The sequence below is a fragment of the Tenrec ecaudatus genome, chromosome 3 (genome assembly GCF_050624435.1).
Source record: "Tenrec ecaudatus isolate mTenEca1 chromosome 3, mTenEca1.hap1, whole genome shotgun sequence".
NCBI classification, from domain to species: domain Eukaryota; kingdom Metazoa; phylum Chordata; class Mammalia; order Afrosoricida; family Tenrecidae; genus Tenrec; species Tenrec ecaudatus.
In genome coordinates, this window is record NC_134532.1 from 24,877,003 (window position 1) to 24,897,185 (window position 20,183).

Genomic DNA, 20,183 nt, shown 5'->3' on the forward strand with positions numbered 1-20,183 from the left:
GGGGAGGCCACCAAGCACGTCATTTATCACATCTCTCTTGCTTGGCTGCCACCCCTCAACCCAAGGTACTTAAGACGGACAATGGCCCTGGATATACCAGCTCCACTTTTAAACAATTTTGCGCACAAATGGGCATCCACCATGTTACTGGCATCCCTTACAACCCTCAAGGTCAGGGCATTGTGGAGAGAACGCACCAAACTTTAAAAGACATGCTTTTCAAACTACAGTCAGGGGGGGAGTCTTTATATCCCCGCTCTGGCAACTCCAAAACTCTTTTAAACCACGCACTGTTTGTTTTAAATTTCCTCACTTACGATGCCAGTGGCAAAACGGCTGCTGATCGCCTTTGGCACCCAGCCATAGCCGGAGGCTACGCACAGGCATTATGGAAGGACCCCCTGCTCAATAAATGGCAGGGACCAGACCCGGTCCTCATTTGGGGAAAATGACACACGTGTGTCTATGACTCCAAAGCACAAAATGCCAGATGGCTACCAGACAGGCTGGTCAAATTAATGGACCAACAGCCGGAAATAATGCCCTCCAGGGAGAAAACAACCCCCTGAGAGATGCTCCTCTTTTTTGTGTGTCTCTACAGGCCTGGAAGTCAGCAGGCACAAGTGTAGGGTTTAAGTGGGGCCTTCGCATATATAAAGCTGGGCCAGACATAGGACTTACCTTTAAAATAAAATTAACTAAATCACTTCCCAACGCCCAACGTCCAGCCGCTGTTGGGCCTAATCTGGAGCTCCACAATGGTCGGGGCCATGGCCAAGCCCCTGTACTAAGGCATAATCCGGCTGCTCCTACAAAAAGCCCCTCTGTCACCCATTCCTCAGCATTGTTTCAACCTACCCTCCCCGTAGGGCCCCCCTCAACCGCGGATCTTTTGTTGGCAGTAGTTAACGCCTCAGTGCACGCCCTTCAAAAATCTAACCTTACTTTTTCAGATAACTGTTGGGTGTGTTATTCCTCCCTTCCCCCTTTTTATGAAGGAGTAGCTCATTTGGGCAACCCAGTATTCACGAACTCAACTACTGAGCTTCGATGGAACCCCGAGGAGCAGCAGGGCCTCACTCTCAGATCTCAGGGGCAGGACTCTGCCTTCTAGGACCACATATGCTACCTACCAAAGAATTAGTTGATATTTGTCACCAAACCCTTGTAGTGAATGCTTCTTTTACGTACGTTTCTTCTACAAATCATTCCTATTTTGCTTGCTCCTCAGGATTAACCACCTTCATAATCACCGCCACCTTTTTAAAAAATAAGAAATATTGTGTTCAAGTTTTACTTTTGCCCCATTTAACTGTCCACAGCCCCGCAGATTTTTTGCAGTTTTGGGAACAAAAAACGCCTCTCCCCTCAAGAGTCAAACGTGAGTCCCTCACTGCACTCACCTTAGCTGTGGTCCTCGGTCTCGGAGCCGCTGGGGCAGGTACTGGAATTGCTTCATTGATTACCACCAATCAACAGTACACCCAGTTAAGTGCAGCTATCGACAAAGATCTTCAAGACCTACAGGCGGGGCTTGCCAATCTCAAAGTTTCAGTGAGCTCCCTCACCGAAGTAGTCTTGCAAAATAGAAGAGGGCTAGATTTGCTTTTCTTGCAAGGTGGCCTATGTGCCGTGCTTAAGGAAGAATGTTGTTTTTATGTGGATAAGTTAGGATTGGTGGAAAACAGTTTGCAAAAGGTCAGAGACAGCTTGGAAAAAAGAAAAAAGGAAAGAGAACAGCAGGAATCTTGGTATAAAAATTGGTTTTCTACTTCCCCTTGGCTCTCCACTTTACTCCCCAGCTTGTTGGGACCTCTTGTAGGTCCTATTCTACTTTTAACTTTTGGCCCTTGGGCCTTTAGCAAGTTAACCAGTTTTGTTAAGTCACAGATTGACACCACCTTACGCTCAAAGCCGGTCTCCGTTCATTACCATCGAATCGACACCCAAGAGCTTGATGACGTGACATCTCACGAGGACCTGTCCCGGGAAACAGAGCCCCCGGGATTACGACTCTCCACCCTTGTATCTGAGGTCACTCTGCCTCAATTCTGGCCGCTCAGGGCCTGGACTTGGGCTAAAAGCCATTGATAACATTGTCAGTGCATACAAACATCCGTTTTGTTCCCTCCCCTGCGGCGCGTGACCGGGCCATGGTTGCCCTCATCGGGGTGGCATATTTGACCAAATTGTAAGACCAAAAGCGGCATATTTGTCAATTGTAAGACCCCCCCCCCCCGCCTTCAGTGCTGAGTTTGCAGCCAATGACGGATAAGGACTGGGGGCACTCTTTACCAACCTAGGACAGGCGTTGGCCGCCAAGAGGGCCTCCTAGCCGATGACGGGTAAGGACTGAGTTGCGCCCTAGCCACCTAAGACAGGCGGAATTCCCTGAAGGATGGTCACTGCACGCCATACCCCCCCCCTTTTTTTTAATAATGTAAGGAAGGGGGAGATGTTGGGAACCGGACATAATCAGCCTGACAAAACCAACTCCATATTGCCTGCCCGGCAGCCTCAACCTTATCTTACCCTGACAAATACCAGATGGCCCACCTTTGTTTATTCCAGCACCAGACATTCCAGCCGTAGATTTGTGTCTGTCCGCCCTGTGTGCTCTACACCCCAGTCCTCCCTTTTTTTTATCTTCCCTTGGAATTCCTTTGTTTGCCTCACCCTTTAAAAAGAAGCTTGTGTAGCAATAAACTGAGACCTTGACAAGAATCTGCTTGGTCTCGCTCCTCTCTCTCGCCCGTTTCTCTTTCAGGCTGGGTCCCCCTCGGAACTCCTCAAATAACTGAGTCCCGCGGATCGGGGCATTCAGCCTCTCCATTTATTCACTGTACACAGCTCCCTGATAACTGTTCGGGGATGTGATCTTTGAGCTTATTCCCTAGACTCAAGGAAAATAGCTCATCTTACTGACTATGGAATCAGTGAGACTGTCTCTAAACATGCAGTTTACAAAGCCATTCCCCATTCAGATTCCTTCCTCATTTTGCTCCCTCATAACAAATATTATTTTCCCCAGATTAGAGTTGGCCACACTCATTTTCTGGCCAGTTATAATATTTTTAGATATCTGTATAGATGCATATATCAATGGTTTGAGGATATGAGCACAAGCTTGTGGTCACCTGGAATTCTCTGGCCCAGAATTTGCAGATGGGAATCAGCTATTGCTTTGCAAAAAAAGAATCATAAATTTCACCAAAATCCAAGAATTCAAGCACAGGACACTAACATTGATCATTTGGAGGCCATTGAGTTAGTTTACTTTTCAAATGCAGACTAATATGACATCACTTTGTCATTTCAGCAAACTCCCATCTCATAGCATCTGTACTTCTTGTTGGTTGACCAGTTTTAAGTTCCATCCTGTGACGTAGCTGCACATTAGTCCAAGTCACCTTCCTGTCAGACTGTTACTGCCATGCGCATCTCAGTTCATTTCATGACAGTGGTTAGTATGGGAGTGCTTCAGTGTCACCTGATGACATTATCTGCCTGCACATAACTTTCCTGTCAGGTCTACTAAACATGTCCTTAATGAGCTCAGGAGTACTCCCTGAACTATCCAGGAACATTTTGGGCCTCTGAACTCAGATGTACTGGGCTTGTTTTCCAGTGCACCAAATATGGGGTTGGATTTGGTCAGTCATTTACTCAGATGCACTAAGTAACTCAATATTCTGGAATGTCAAAATGATCTAAAATATGATCAAAGGAATATACAATCAAATTTACACTGGCTGTGTTCAGTTAAATGGTAAATAAGAATAAAGCTTTGCAGCTAAAAATTCTGATTTTGTTTCTGTTTTTCTGACTCTATATCTAAGAAATGGCATGGAGGAGATTGTTCCATTCCAGATCTTATCTAGTGCCCAATTGAAAAGCTCAGCAGATTAATGGAGCCTTTTCTTCCAAGATGGCTTTGTCTTAAGTCTGGCATGCTGGCCTGGTTGTAAGCTAGGAATGCATACAGGGCTGAGGGCCAGGACCTTGTTCTAGCACCTGGATCTCTCCTTTGGACTGAGCTTCCCCCCAACATGGTGCTTAGGTGTCTCCTGTAATTCATGAGTTAAATAAAATGAAAGTTACATGAAAATTTATTGATTTTCACTTATATTTAAATTAAAGTTATGAAATGAAATTATTTAAATTAACATGGTCTCTAAGAGCTGACACATTATGAATACGTTCGGTAATTATATTCACTCAGCCTCACAAGGGAACATGTAGCGTTTTACTCAGGAATAAGCACCTCTCCTTGCTTCAAGCACAGGAGCACACTATTCCAAGGGCTCCAAATGTGTCCTCTGAAACCAATCACTTCTTCTGTCCTGATTCCCAGTCAGTGGCTTAGGATGGTAGCAGGATTTAGGCCACCAGTTTTTTAGACCCACCTGCCAACTCTGATGAGCAATTATGGCTTGAGGATACCATTATGCTCTTGCTGGTCTACCCTGGACTGAGCAAAATTTAGGGAAGTCTTGACCATCCTATATCCTCTCCTCCTGGTATCAGTTACTGGGGACAGGGTTGCATCAGAGCTGACAGGTCCGTCAGCTTTGCCTCGTTCCCTCTGGATGATGTGCCTCCATGTGTGGCTTTTGGTTTTTGATACAAACCCACACATCTAGAGAGATCCTCAAGGGAAATGGTGAGCTAGAGAGGAAGCCCCACACACAGACAGCAAGCCAGCTTTTAACTCCTCTCTGTTTGGTCTGCTGGAACTGAGCCCTGGGTCTTAGGGTCCTCAGCAATCATTCTAGTCCAGTATCCCACTGTAGGGAGATTTATGTATAAACGTTTAATGATTCCCTTTACTGTGTCTGTTTTGGTGATACAGGTTATGTCCTTAACTTTGAGCCTGACTATTTGAATATGGGGAATGTTCTTGTCATTGTCTCTGGGAACTGCCAGTCAGCCACCCACTGAGCTTATGTAGGATGTGTACCAACATTAGTACTAGTAATTGAGACCCACTGCAGGCCCTTCCCTGGAGCTGGCTGATGCAATCCATGTCATAACTGCTGCTGGTAAATGCAGAGACAGGACAAGAGAGACAGGAGAGTCTCAGACATTGTTTAGTCGGCCTTGGGTCTACCCCAGACTCTACCAGCTGCTCTTTACCCTAGACATCTGGAAACACAAAGACATCCTGTCCAGGAAACTATCACACATATCCACTGTTTATCTTGTTCATCATCTTTTCTTCCTTTTTTATAATTGCCACCAGGGAACCTTAGGTCAGCAAACTCCACTGGGACTTGTGCATAATCACACCTGCTCAGTGAATGGGGAGACCTGGGCAGTCCATGGCTGTGCACTCTCGTTCCTCGAATTTAAGGGTTAGGCTAGGCTGCTCTTCATCAGCAGACTAATGCGCTCCTTGGGAGATGCTTTCATTATAAAGATAGCTGAGGGGAAGGTTGTCCTGGGGCAAATAGCTGCGAATTATAGTGTTTGGAAAAACATGATATCTGATTATATGAGTTTACGGCACTGATTAATCCACACAGACACCAAGAGGAACATAGGGAACAAAATTTCCCCCATAACACAACTCCTGTCATCCATAAGATAATTGCCCAAGTGTACAAGCGATTGATACCAAAATAAGGATGTCATCGTCACATGTGGAAAACTAACTGGTGGAAAAGATGGGTGTCGGAGGGAGGATGAGAAAGGGTCAGAAATTTCTCCTGGGCCCATAATTCCCCTGAGGGAGAAACATGGATACTTTCAAGGTCCCAACCCAGACTTTGGTTCATGATGCTCCCTTAAAAATAATGCAAAGTCAGAAGATTAGATTAATCACCACTCCCTTTAGCAAAGCCCCATCACAAAACTAACCATCATTAAATATAATAACCCTGAATGCACCTGAGAGTGCTGGAAAGGCAAGTGAGGTTTGGGGGATTTTTGATGTTTGTTTCTGGAGAGTGCAAAGCCAAGCAAAAGAAGCAAAGAAAGAACTTCAACTCTAATACCCACGGATTGAACCTCTAATAACATTCCCTCCTCTGAATTTGGCTTTACCATGTGAAATCCTTGGGTCATACTCTGAAGCCCATGGCTTTGGGTTAGCAGTCATCTGCGCCTCCCATACCAGGATATCCCAGCTTTAAGTCCAATGGAATATTTCCATTCCTTTAATAACAGCAAAGTAAGTTATACTATTAAATTGAGCTGAGCTAACCCTATGCTGCTGCTGCATTGCAAGAGTTATTTGATCTTTTCCTGCTAAATGCCAAAATGTCCCCGTCCAAGGTGGAGCTTCCATTGAAGCACTATTTTCATTTTATATTTTTGAGATAGAAATGTCATAGAGTAATAAACATTAGAGTCATGTAACAACATTGCCTGGGGCATCATATGAAATGATTACCTAATCTGAGAGCAGGTCTGAGACTCTGTTGTTGTTTATGCTGATAGTGGTCTCATGCAATATTTGCCCTTTTGAGATGGACTGCTTTAACTCAGCATAATGTTGTCTAGGTCTATGTGTGTAGTGATGAGTTTTGTCTGTGTTCCAGTATTTCCTAGACATATATAGTATCCCATTGTGTGTAGGTACCAAAGTTGCTTTATCCAATCTTCTATTCATTGGCTTTTGGTTATTGCCAATTTCTTGATATTTTGAAGAGTACTTTGATTAACATGGGTGTTCATATTTCTATCTTTAATTTGTGATCTTAGTATACCCACTAAAAGCATTGCTGGAGTGCATGCAATTTATTGTCCCATTTATTTGTGGTATCACCATATCACTTTGCAGAGTAGTTGGACAGAACTACCAGCAGCAGTGTCTGAGAGTTCCAATTTCTCTGCTTCTTCTCTGGTACATATTCTTTGTTTTTCTTTCTTTTCATGAGCTACCATTTTCAGTGTAAAATGATATTTCTACTTTTTTTCGTATCTGCATCTTCTGTATGGCTCATGATCAGGAACATTTTCTATGGTTGCTGCAAGCCGAGCACTCACTTGATCAGGAACATTCTTAATGTGTCTGTTTGACATTTGGATGCCTGTTTTGGTTAACTGTCTAGGTATAATGTTTTACTGTCTTTATTGTTGATTTATTTGGAGTTTTTTCTTATTAAAGTTTTGCATCATTTTATATATTTTAGAGGTATGTAATTGCCCCTATGTCATTGCTCATGATGGTTTTCCAGTCCAGGAGATAAGTGTTAATTCTCTTATTGAGTTATTTTTATGTCAGTTCTGTCAAAGGCACCATATAGTTTAATGCAATCCTGATACAATTACCCTCATTTTTCTTCAAAGAAATCGAAAAAATGATTACCAACTTCATATGGAGAAGGAAGAAGCCAAGAATTACCAGAGAACTCCTCAAAAAGGACACAGTGGGAGGACTTGCTTTACCTGACTTTAGCACATTCTATACAGCCACTGTTGTCAAAACCACATGGTACTGGGACAATGACAGATACTCAGACCAATGGAAAAGAACTGAAAACCCAGAAATAAAAGCATCAGCATACAGACAACTGATCTTTGATAAGAGCCCCCAAAATATCAAATGGGAAATAGATGCCCTCTTTAACAAGTGGTGCTGGAAAAAATGGATATTTACCTGCAGAAAAATGAAGTTTGACCCTTATCTCACTCCATGCACAAGAATAAACTCAAGAGGGATCACAGACCTTGAAGTTAAACCCCAAACTATTAGGGCCATCAATTAGGGATTTGGGACCAACTTGAGAACTTTGGCACAGGGAATACATAGGCTATTAGAAATAGGGAAGGACACAAACAAACAGGAGGCACAAATTGACAAATGGGATAGACTGAAGATAAAACACCTGTGTCAAAGAAAGAATTCACCAAGAGAGTAATAAGAGAGTCCACGAACTGGGAAACATCTTTAGCAATGACATATCAGACAAAGGCCTTATTACTAAAATCTACAATACTCTACTAGCCTCCCCACCAAAAACAAAAAAAACCTGATTGCCCACTTGTGAGGTGGGCAAAGGACCTGAACAGAAGTTTCACAGGGGCAGAAATCTGAATGGCCAACAAACATATGAGAAAATGTTCCGGATCTTTAGTCATAAGAGAAATGCAAATTAAAACAACAATGAGGTACCACCTAAAACCCTGAAAGGTAGCCCAATTAAAAAAATCAGAAAGCAACAAGTGTTGGAGGGGCTGTGGGGAGAAAGAAACTCTCATCCACTGTTGGTGGACCTGTAAGGTTGTACAGCCACTATGGAAATCGATTTGGCGATATCTAAGTAGATGGAAATCAAGCGACCATATGACCCAGCAATCCCCCTACTGGGCATATACCCAGAAGAGGCAAGAAACAAACCAAGGCCAGACATCTGTGCTTCAGTGTTCATTGTGGCACAGTTCACAAATGCTGAGTTGGAAACAACCCAAATTTCCAACAAGTGACGATTGGATTAAAAAGCTGTAGTATATACATACAATGGAGTACTATGCATCGCTAAAAAGCAGTGATGAATGTATAAGCACAACACTGCATGGGAAATACTGGAGGAAATCATGCTAAACAAAGTAAGTCAAGGACAAAAGGACAAGTACCACATGAGTCTGCTGAGGTAAGCTTTAAAAAAAAAATCAAAAGGGGCATAGGGAAAAAGCTAGTATATACAAATATTCCTGGGGTGAGGACCAGGTAATATGGCAGGGACCAGACCAAATACAGGGGTACACATGGTAGACAACTAAAAAATAGCTGGGCAAAAGGAAATAAGTAATAAAAAAAGAAGTGTGTAGCAGGGGCACAGGGCACTAACCCACCCAACGGAAACCAGATTTCAAGATGTGAATGCAACATGTCGGCATTGGAGTAAGGAACCAGTGGAGAAGTCTGGGAGTCCAGCCCCAATTTCAACTATTAAGTGGACACCTGACCCTCTGACCAGAAAATTTTACTTCAAAGGACGGCATTGAATCTGCAGCTTTCAGAAAAGGACATATCTAATCAGCTCACATGGGACAGATGAAGGGGGAGGAGGAGAGAGTGGAGCACATCTGGCCAACCAGGGCGTGAGGATACTGTTCCCAATTAGAACAGCCAGTCCACAGAGAGGACCACATGGCCAGCCCCACTATGAGACATGAAGCCCCTCACTGACTCATAGCCCTACAGGGGACAACTCCGGAGACACTGTGTGGAAATTGCACCGTTCTGATCCCACCACACCTAGGCAAAACTCTAAGGGGATGCAACAGAACAGCAAGGGAATGGAGCAACGAGGTCCCCAGGGTATGTTGAAGGTGGACTTTGGGGCCAGGGCATGGTGTCCCAGCAGACTGGACTTGAAAACACTCCTAAAGGCCAACAAACGATCGTTGAACTAACTACAAGCTTTTCTTTCTTGTTGTATTTTGTTGGTTGTTGTTTTTTTTTTTTTTTTTGTCATCTGTTGTATATTGTTGCTTGGTTTTACTCTGTATTGTTTTTGTGGCATGTTATTATGTCTCAGGTCTGTCTAAATAAGATAGGCTGGATGAACAATCTCGAGGAGAAAACAATGGGACCGACAGTTCCAGGGGACATGGGAGAGGGGGAGGTAGTGGTGCTAACAAAGTCAGGGACAAGGGAACAACAAGTGATCCAAATCAGTAGTGAGGAAGGCGGGGGAGGCCAGGTAGGGCATGATCAAGGGTAATGTAACCAAGAGGAATTGCTGAAACCCTGGTGGGGACTGAGTAGGGTGGTGGGATGGGGAAAGTCAAAGGAAATAGAGGAAAGAGCTGGGAGGCAAAGGGCATTTATAGAGGTCTAGATGAAAACATGTACATATGCAAATATATATATGAGGATGCAGAAATAGATCTATGTGCATATATTTATAGGTTTAGTATTAAGGCAGCAGAAGGACATTGGGCCTCCACTCAAGTACTCCCTTAATGCAAGAATACTTTCTTCTATTGCATTGGCATTCTATGATGCTCACCTTCCCGACACAACCTCTGAAGACAAAGCCGGTGAAACAAACAAATATGGTGAAGAAAGCTAATGGTGCCTGACTATCAAAAGATACAGCATCTGGGGTCTTAAAGGCTTGAAGGTAAACAAGCGGCCGTCTAGTGCAGAAGCAAAAAAAGTTCACATGGAAGAAGCACAGCAGACTGTATGATCACAAGGTGCCAAAGGGATCAGTTATCAGGCATCAATGAACAAAAAGTCATATCATTGTGTGCTCACCTCCATGATACGATTGCTGAAGACAAATAGGTGCATAAGCAAATGTGGCGAAGAAAGCTGATGGTGTCCGGCTATCAAAAGAAATAGCGGCTGGGGTCTTAAAGGCTTGAAGGTGAACAAGCGGCCATCTAGCTCAGAATCAACAAAGACCACATGGAAGAAGTACACCAGCCTATTCGATCATGAGGTGTCGAAGGGATCAGGTATCAGGCATCATCAGAACAAAAAATCTTGCCATAGTGACTGAGGGGGCGGGGAGACCCAAAGCCCATTTGTAGGCCACTGGAGATCCCCTTACAGAAGGGTTTCGGGGAGGAGACTCAGGGTACGATGTAGCAACGATGAAAAATACAACTTTTGTCTAGTTTCTAAATGCTTCATCCTCACCCCACTATCATGATCCCAATGCTACCTTGCAAGTCTGGCTAGACCAGAGAATGTACCGTGGTACAGATAGGAACCAGAAAGACAGGGAATCTAGGGTGGACGATCCCATCAAGACCAGTGGTGAATGGTGATATTGGGAGTGTAGAGGGAGAGTGGATTGGAAAGGGGGAACTGATTACAAGGATCTACATGCGACCTCCTCCCCAGGGGATGGACAACAGAAAAGTGAATGAAGGGAGAAGTCGGATAGGGAAATACATGACAAAGTAATAATTTATAAATTATCAAAGGTTCATGAGGGAGTGGGGAGGGAGGGGAAAGAATGAGGACCTGATGCCAGGCCCTTAAGTGGAGAGCAAATGTTTTGAGAATGATGAGGACAATGAATGTACAAATGTGCTTTACACAATTGATGTATTAATGGATTGTGATAAGAGTTGTATGAGCCCCTAATCAAATGATTTTTTAAAAAGAATTTGTCAACTTGTTTTTAAGGACCTGTGGCATTTTGTGACCCCATGAGTAGGATTTCAATGTAGATTCTGAGGGAAGAGCAGCGACTCCTTTCAGGAGGAACACTAACTATGTGTGTTGTAAGTGATAGTGAGACAGGGCATTTGGTAGCTGATAACTGTACAAGGAACCCCGTACATATTGAGGTGATTATATTGTCTATAGAAATCTTAACTAGAACTATGTTCTGTGTGATGTGACTCGTCAATGGCACCACTACCAGCCTGTGCTGAAACAAGGACACATAAGGTTTTCCATGTAAAGGATGTGGCTATTACTCCTTGAAACTGCAATTCCTGAGGGCATTTATATCTGATCCAGTGGGTCTCATAGTACTTAGCCCTGTGGCTCTCAGTTTCCTAATATGTGTGGAGTAGTTTTACTCTCTAGGCACCAGGGTAAGTCTATATGTGGCCATGTAGCATTGGCACTTACCAATAGTGGATAATCAGGGTCAAAGTTTTCAGATACAACAGTGCGTACTCAGAAGCCTTGACCTTCAAGATCCTGGTTTTATTTTGTTGGGTCTCAACTTGGCCCAAAATTTTGTTATCAGCACTCCCACTCATCTCTTGAATATGTGCCTTAACTCTGTAAATGAGAAGTGTGGCATTTCATCTACTGCAATCTCCCCATATTAATCCTACAAAATATTTTGGTCCTTTCTCCTGAAGGACAAATCACCCCTCCTTCTTCCCCGCCCCCAGAACTTCCCTCTATTTTATTCAACAAAACACATTATTGATATATGACATTCTTGTCTCCTTACTATAGTACATGATCATGTCTGGATTTTTTATGGTTTTGTTCATTTAAAACTATTTTAATAGTGTTATAGGCATGTAATCCACATATCACACAGTTCATTAGTTCAATCATAACAAGAAGATTTGTACACTCATTACTCAATAAAATTATTTTTGAACATGTACTCCCGACTCCATGGTTAAAGCACTTTTAAAATAAGTTGCATAATCATTATCATTTCTAAAGAGTGCTCCCTTCCCCATCCCACATGCATCGTTTGCTTCCTCAATACCTACTCTCCCTAACTCCCACCCTAACCCCTACATCCCTTATAAACCCTTGCATTAGTTCTTATGTCTATGCTTCTACTCCTTCTGTGTTTAGCAACCTGTAAAACAAACAGAAGCAGTATAAAGAGAAAAAAATACGTTGCAAGGATAATACAATAATATGACAGAGATAAAAATACCAATAGTTGGTAAGAAAGAAAAGACCAACGTGAATTGGTATGATTTTTGTAAGAGCTCCCAATAAAATGGTTTCGGGGGGTAATTGTCATACATCTGAGTGTAAGTTCGAGCCCCTGTCCCAACCACCGCTTTTTGAAAAAGAGATAGGAAAGTGTCCATTTGGGATGGTGTCTGGGTTTGAAATGAGTTCACCTCTTTGTGATGTTTGGTTTCAGATGTATTCATAATAGTGACTTTATTAGAGAGAAACCAGGCTACTGCCAACAACAGGTTGCATCAAATTGGGGCCAACTCATTGTTCAAAGTTTACATTTCAAACCCATAAGGGCTGCAGCGACCTGCCCAGCTCCTGGAACACAGGGAGGAGGATGGTGGGGGATGGAAGAAAGACAGGAGACCTGATACAAGAAGCTGAGGCAGGTGGAGCCTTTTCCCTGATGAGGAAGGAGACTTCCTGGCAACTGCAGCGCATTAATTTATACAGGCACGGCATAAGGAATTTCATGGCTAGTCGAGGAGTGTGGGAAGCTGGGAAGAGGAAGCATAGTTGATGGGCAGATCATCGTGCTTCAGCGGTTTTACAGGGAACAAGAGGGGAACTGTCAACTGTCTCTTAGGTGAAGGACACGGCCCTGTCTCCGCCAAAGGAAGTGATGATCCTGCCCTACTAGTCCAATAAGTAGACAGTTTTGCCCCCAAGAGTTTGCCTCCAGCTTCTCCCAACCTCCACCAGTTGCATCTCACACTGCACACCTGCAAACAGGGACATTCTGGTCAGCAAAACCCTCTGTGTCATCCACTGTGTCTCTCCACCATGCACATTCACACATGCTTGTTCTCTGTAAAACCACTTCTTAACATAGTAACAAGGAAAACCTGGATCATCACTCAAAGGTGACTTGTGTTCAGTCCTGATAATTGAATTTGGACACCTGGGAATTCCAGAGTTGAGGCACTTCTCCCAGGGCTGGTGTGGTTTTATCAGCAGAAGGAAGGGTCGACACCAGTAAGTGAAGTGCATGACTTCTGAGAAGGTCATCACAAGAGCAGATGAATGTCCTAAGTATCATGGGGAGTCTCAGGGGTGTTGTTTATGATGAGTTAGGCTGCTAATTACAAAGTCAGCAGTATGAACCACCAGTGGTTCATTGGGAGGAAGATGAGGCTTTCCACTTCCACTGAGATTTGCACCCTAACACACCTACAGGGGCAGTGCTACTCTGTCTCCTTGTGTCTTTTGAGAGGAAATGACTCAACGACAGTGATGGTTTTTGGATGTGCTTTTGGAAGGACACTGCATTCTGGGTAAAAGAAGGTATGTATAATTTTACTAAACGGAGAGAACAGATCACTTTATTGCATTTTTTAATAAATAGACAAAATATGGGTAGAGGCACTGTTACCATCTCAACTTTATAGGTGTAAAACTACAAATGAATTTCTTAAAATTTCAGCTGTGTATCCCCCAGAGACTCACCTCATGCTCTTTGTCCATGTTCTTTGAGCTTTTAGGGGAAAAAACTAAGATTTTGAGGTAAGCTACTTCAGTGCTATAGGGTGAAATTTGTAAGATTTTCATAGGAAACTATCAGAGGACAACTCTTCATACCTAAAAGAATAGGTGAGCACAATGTCCCAATGGGGAATAAATCCTCAATTCTTCTATCCACACATGTGCCCATCATTGCATGTTTCCATTTTCTTAAAAATTCATAATATGTTCCATGTTCTATTTCCTCAGTTTAAAAAAATCTTTGAAGATTAACGATTTATAACAAAATTTACTCATCATAAGCTTCTGAGTTAACTTTTATGTCTTTAACTGACCCAATAGATAGATTATACAGTCCCCGTTAGTCTTAATTATTGGTGTTTTTCCCCACACTTGTGCCTCTGGTCTTGGGCCACAAGCCAGGTTTGTGATAAGACAGACTTTAACCTACTTTGTCATTTATGCTTCTTGCTTCTGCTGTCATATGTTTATTTCTCATTAAATAAAACTTTTAAATAATAGTCTTATACTTACTTAAAAATGACTTCATTTTTCATGCTTAGATCTCTGGATATTTTTAGTTGTATGTCTGTGTGTGGCGGGTGGGGGACATGATCTGATACACGGATTCATTTTTCGGCACATGGAAATCTTAATTCTTTTTTTTTATTATTAGGGGCTCATACAACTCCCACCACAATCCATACATATACATACATCAATTGTATAAAGCACATCTGTACATTCATTGCCCTCATCCTTTTCGATGCATTTGCTCTCCACCTAAGCCCCCTGCATCAGGTCCTCGCTTTTCCCCTCCCTCTCTGCTCCCCCCTTCCTCATGAGCCCTTGAGAATCTACAAATTATTATTTTGTCATATTCTTGCCCTATCTGGCGTCTCCCTTCACCCCCTTTTCTGTTGTCCGTCCCCCAGGGAGGAGGTCACATGTAGATCCTTGTAATCGGTTCCCCCTTTCCAACCCACTCACCCTCTACTCTCCTAGTATCACCCCTCACACCCTTGGTCCTGAAGGTATCATCCACCCTGTGCCTCCAGCTCCTATATGCACCAGTGTACAACCTCTGCTCTATCCAGTCTTGCAAGGTAGAATTTGGATCATGGTAGTGGGGGGTCGGGGGAAGGAGTAAGCATTTAGGAACTGGAGGAAAGCTATATTCTTCATCGGTGCTACGTTGCACCCTGACTGACTCATCTTCTCACCTAGACCCCTCTGTGAGGGGATCTCCAGTGACTGACAAATCGCCTTGGATTTCCACTCTGCACCTCCCCCTTCATTCACTATGGTAAGGTTTTTTTTGATGATGCCTTATACCTGATCCTTTTGACATCCCATGGTCGCAATAGGCTGGTGTACTTCTTCCATGTGGGCTTTGTTGCTTCCGAGCCAGATGGCCACCTTTCCCCCACCCCCAGCCTCCAAGAGCCCAGACACCATTCCCCCTGATAGCCGGGCACCATCAGCCCTCCTCACCACACCTACTTATGCACCCATTTGTCCTCGGCGATCGTATCATGGAGGTTTGCTGCCAATGATAAGATTTTCTGTTCTGTGATGCCTGATAACTGGTCCCTTAGGAACCACGTGATCACACAAGCTGGTGTGTTCTTCCATGTGGGCTCCACTGCCCCCGAGCCAGATGGCCGCCTGTCCATCCCCAAGCCTTCAAGATTCCAGACGCCAAATCCCCTCCACAGCCGGGCACCATCAGCCCTCCTCATCACACCTACCTGTTCACACGCTTTGGCTTCAGCAATTGTATCGGGAGGGCAAGCATCACATAGCGCCAATCCAATAAAAGAAAACATACATGCATTGAGGGAGTGCTTGAGTAGAGGCCCAAGGTCCCTCTGCCACCCCAATACTAAACCTATAAACATAGACACATAGATCTATTTCACCATCCTCATATATATATTTGCATGTACACATCTTTGTCTAGACCTCTATAAATGCCCTTGCCTCGCAGCTCCCTTCTCCACCTCCCTTGACTTTCCTCCTGCCACACTAACATGCTCCGTCCCCACCAGGGCCACCGCTACACCTCTTCTTCACGTTACCTCACCCTTGGTCATTCCCTAACAGGCCTGCCACTCCCCCCTCACCATCAATTTGGATCTCATGTTGTTCCCCTATCCGTGGACCAGTCAACACCACCTCCCCACCCCCCCACCTCCCCCCATCCCAAGTCCCTCCAGAACTGCTGGTCCTGCCGTCCCCCCTCCAGACAGTTCATCCAACCCATCCCATCTGGACAGACTTATCTTTATGATGCACCTCCTGTGATCCCACAGTCTTGAATTTCCCTCTAAGCAACTCTCCTCGGCTGGATTCTGTGGAGTCCCCCTGGTATGTGTCACTCCGTCGCCATCCTCCCGGAAGTCCCGGAAATCTAATTCTTACAGAATCATTTATTTAATGGTTACTTCACGTAAGAGGATTTAATACTCTTATATTAAATAAGTTTACCTCAGTTGTATAAGCATATAATTTTTACTTTAAAAGTTACTCCATTGGTCTATATGGAGTTCCTCTGTGAAGGATTACACTCGATTCTGCTCACCAAATGACAGGTGATTCACACTCACCCAGAGGTGCCTGAGAGTAAGGTCTAGTGAATCACTTCACAAAGATGCCTGGAAAGTAAGAGAAGGGACTGCATTTGTCTAAATGGTGAGATTCTGTTTTGCAGGAAACTGTGGATGACAGTGGAATCCCCAATTATATTCATTGGTATATAGTATTTATTTTGTATTTATTGCACATTATTTTCCTGATTGTTTGATAGCCATACAGCTAAACTGAATAAGGAATGGTATATATATTGAATGTTAAGCATTAAATAATTTAACACTTTGTGAATGTAAAAATCTATATTACTATTTTAGGTAATTACTTGACTAAACAGCATTAATCTAAACTTTCTGCACCTCACTTCATCAGAGATGTTGTTGAGTGCTTTTGTGTCAACTTTAATCATCATGGTTCTGTGTCCATCAGAAAAAATACATAAACTGCCACATCTTGGACCGTCCCCACTTGTTCCTAGAGAACAATTTTGTAGCCACTCTCTGTGTATCTAATTAACTATTTTCCTCTATTTTGCTGACACTCTGTCAAACAGGATGTCCTTCTCTAGGAACTGGATTCCCTGATCAAGGGTTCAAAATATGTGAAAAGTCCCACTATTCTCAATTCTAAAGAGCATTCTGAGATATTAGTCTGCAATTTCTCCCTCTTGTGACAAATTTGCTATTTTTTTTATCAAAGTTTCCTTCCATTGAATGTTTGCTTTTTTATGACTCCAAAGAGTAACCTCAACCACAAAGGTCATTCCAGTTCCCCTGTTCCCCATGTTAGAGATCTCTCTCTGCCTGAAACACTTGTGTCTGCATAAACTGAGACCATGAGTAACAAGCATCACTAATGACATGTCACAAGTACAGCCCCAGGTGTCACCACATTAATTATCTCAGACATAGAAAATCAATCAGTCACTACTCACATTGCAGAGGGAGCAAAGCAGTCAGACACCTGACCCTTCAAGTTCTGATAACAGACAGAATGATAATAACCATGACAATCTGTATGCTAAGAAGGAAAATTGATCATATGGGATGTCAATGAAGGGTCAGGGTCACTTTTAATATTTGGACTGCAAACAGAGAATGCTAGTTTCTCCTATCAAGCTTGCAGTGAGGAGAAATTTAGAGAAAAACTGTTCAGGGGATACTGAGAGCTAAGAGGGGAAGCCTTAATTCTAACACGTAATCCTCCCTGTCATTTTCTGTGCCTGTCTATGGCTTTGTGTATGTGCTCAGTGGGTCCTGTGCGCCCCCTGCTGCCCGTGTCTCCCCTTCAGTGGAGTTTTGTGTCTGAACTTACACTGACATCCCCTCACTGTGCTCCTTGCACAGTAATCCATGGCTGTGTCCTGAGCGTTGATGGAGTTCAGCTGCAGGAAGAACTGATTCCTTAGTGTGTCTCTGGTGATGGAGAGTTGGCTTTGGAAGGATGGGTTATAACTTGTACTACCCTCATAGCATATTACTCACATCCACTGCAGTCCCTTTTCTGAGGTCTGGCAGATCCAGTTCCAGCAGGAAATACTGGTGATGGAGAAAACTGAGACAGTGCAGGTGAGGGACTGCTTTTGGGAGGGCTTCACCCATCCTGGTCTCGACTGCTGAGGCTGCACTCCTGTAAATAAAGATAATTGGTCTCTGTCAATTACTTGCAGTTACAACCATTCCTATAGACCCAGGTCAGGTATCTGAATCTCCCACCTTAGGGAACTGTCACCTGGCACAGGAGAACAGAGCAATAGCACACAGAGCAATAGAACACAGCTCTGCTTTGCCAAGAGACCTAGAGTTCTGCTGAAGATAACTGACAACCTTCAGTGCTCAAGAGTGAAATTTTAACCTAGTGCCTGAAGAATGATTTACATGTGTGAGTTTTAAAAGTTTGGCATTGAATAAGGAAGACCTCAAAAAATCTATCCATTTGAATTGTGGTCCTGAAGAAGAAAGTTGAAAGTACTGGCGACTGCTCAAAGGACAAACTGTCTAACTTGGAGTGAAGTGAAGGGGTATGGAAAGAAGAAGGCCTTCAAGGAACTGGACTGACAGTGTCTACAACAATGGGCTGAAGCATGGGAACGATTGTAAAGAAAGCGCAGGAGCGTGCTGTGTTTTGTTCTGTTGCGTACCGTTCGCTATAGGGTTGTAACCAACTGGATGGCAGGTAACAACAACAAATGTGTGATGGTTGTGATTGAGTCATTTGAATGACAGAAAGCATGCTGGCTGGGAAGTAGGTTGACCATAACACAGAGTCGTGTGTAAGCAGAATGGTCACCAATGTGATACCGTGTCTGTAAACATAATTGTTTAGGATCTGATCCCGTGATTGCAGAAAGGTAATGAGTCAAGAGGCAGTACAGTGGAGAGGTCTGACTAGAAGATCTTCCAGGCCAGTTAGTAGCAGAGAATTTGATGGCAGGGATTCTGGCACCTGAGCTACCCAATGTAGATAGCAGGTAAGGGCTGAGAAATCTGCTATCCACTGCCTGTGAGCTAGGTCACATAGCAGTAGAGAGGTTGCTAGTGCAGAGACCAAATGCAGAAATGCTGTACTGACCTGAAGTTAGACCAGTGAGCAGCAGAGAGACCCCACTGGCAGAAAACTGTCCAATGCTCTGATCAAGAATTGTATCAACAGGGAATATTTCTGTTCCAAGGTTTATCTGCTTCGAAAGCTCCCCTGGTTAGCCAACTACATACAATTTGTATCTTGTTACTTTCAAATTATTATTTTTCTTTCAACAAATACCTTTTTTGGGGGCTCTTACATCTCTTATCACAATCCATATGTTCCTCTAATGTGTCAAGCACATTTACACAAAAGCCACCATCATCATTTTCAAAGGATTCTCTTACCACTTGAGCCCCTGATTTCAAATTAATTTTTATCCCAATGTATAACCCGTTTCCAGCCTCCAATTAACTACATACCTGTGAGTGTGGTGTGAGTCTGTACAGCTAGTGGATGGAGTTGTCAAACCCAGCTGAGCAGGGAGTAAAGTACAGGGAACTGTTGGGTTTAGAAATAGTGAAGGAGTTGGAGAACAGTAGTGGTATATCTGACCTCCAGCTTATAATAATCACCTTTATGCTGATTGAAAATCTATTCCACTGTGAATTACTCAAATAATTAAGCTACATCATAAATGCGTATCTCCCCACAGGTTATTACAAATTCCTTAAATTTTTTTCTGTTTTCATTCCTAAATAAATTAGCAATAACTTAATGGCACTACTTTGTGACGATTTAAAAATACAAACCTTAAAATTTACAATCCTGTTTTTTATTTATATTGATCACATTTCATGTGTTACCTAGACATGTGTTACCACCCTACCAAATTGAACATCCTCAGACCAAGACTTCCTGTTTTATAGCTATGACTATATAATGAAAATGTAAAGTATAATGGGAATTGTGTATGTGCGTATATATACATATATATGTTGAAAAAATATATGAAAATCCGTGAAATCAACATTTAAAGGATCCCAGGCAATAAAATTTCAAAACTAGTTGATATTTCACAGCAGAAAGATTGCATCTATATTTGAAAGTGAGTGACTAACCTCATGAACCAATGTGGAGTGATGGATTGCTTTTATATGGCCTTTCTGTCCACTGCTTTGTCCTTCTCAATAAAAGAATGGGTGAGGCCATGCAAATAAGGTGTATGAAATTAGAACAAGTGGGAGACACACATACACATACACCCACCCACCCTTTCCTCTTTTACGGAAAGTAACGCACACAT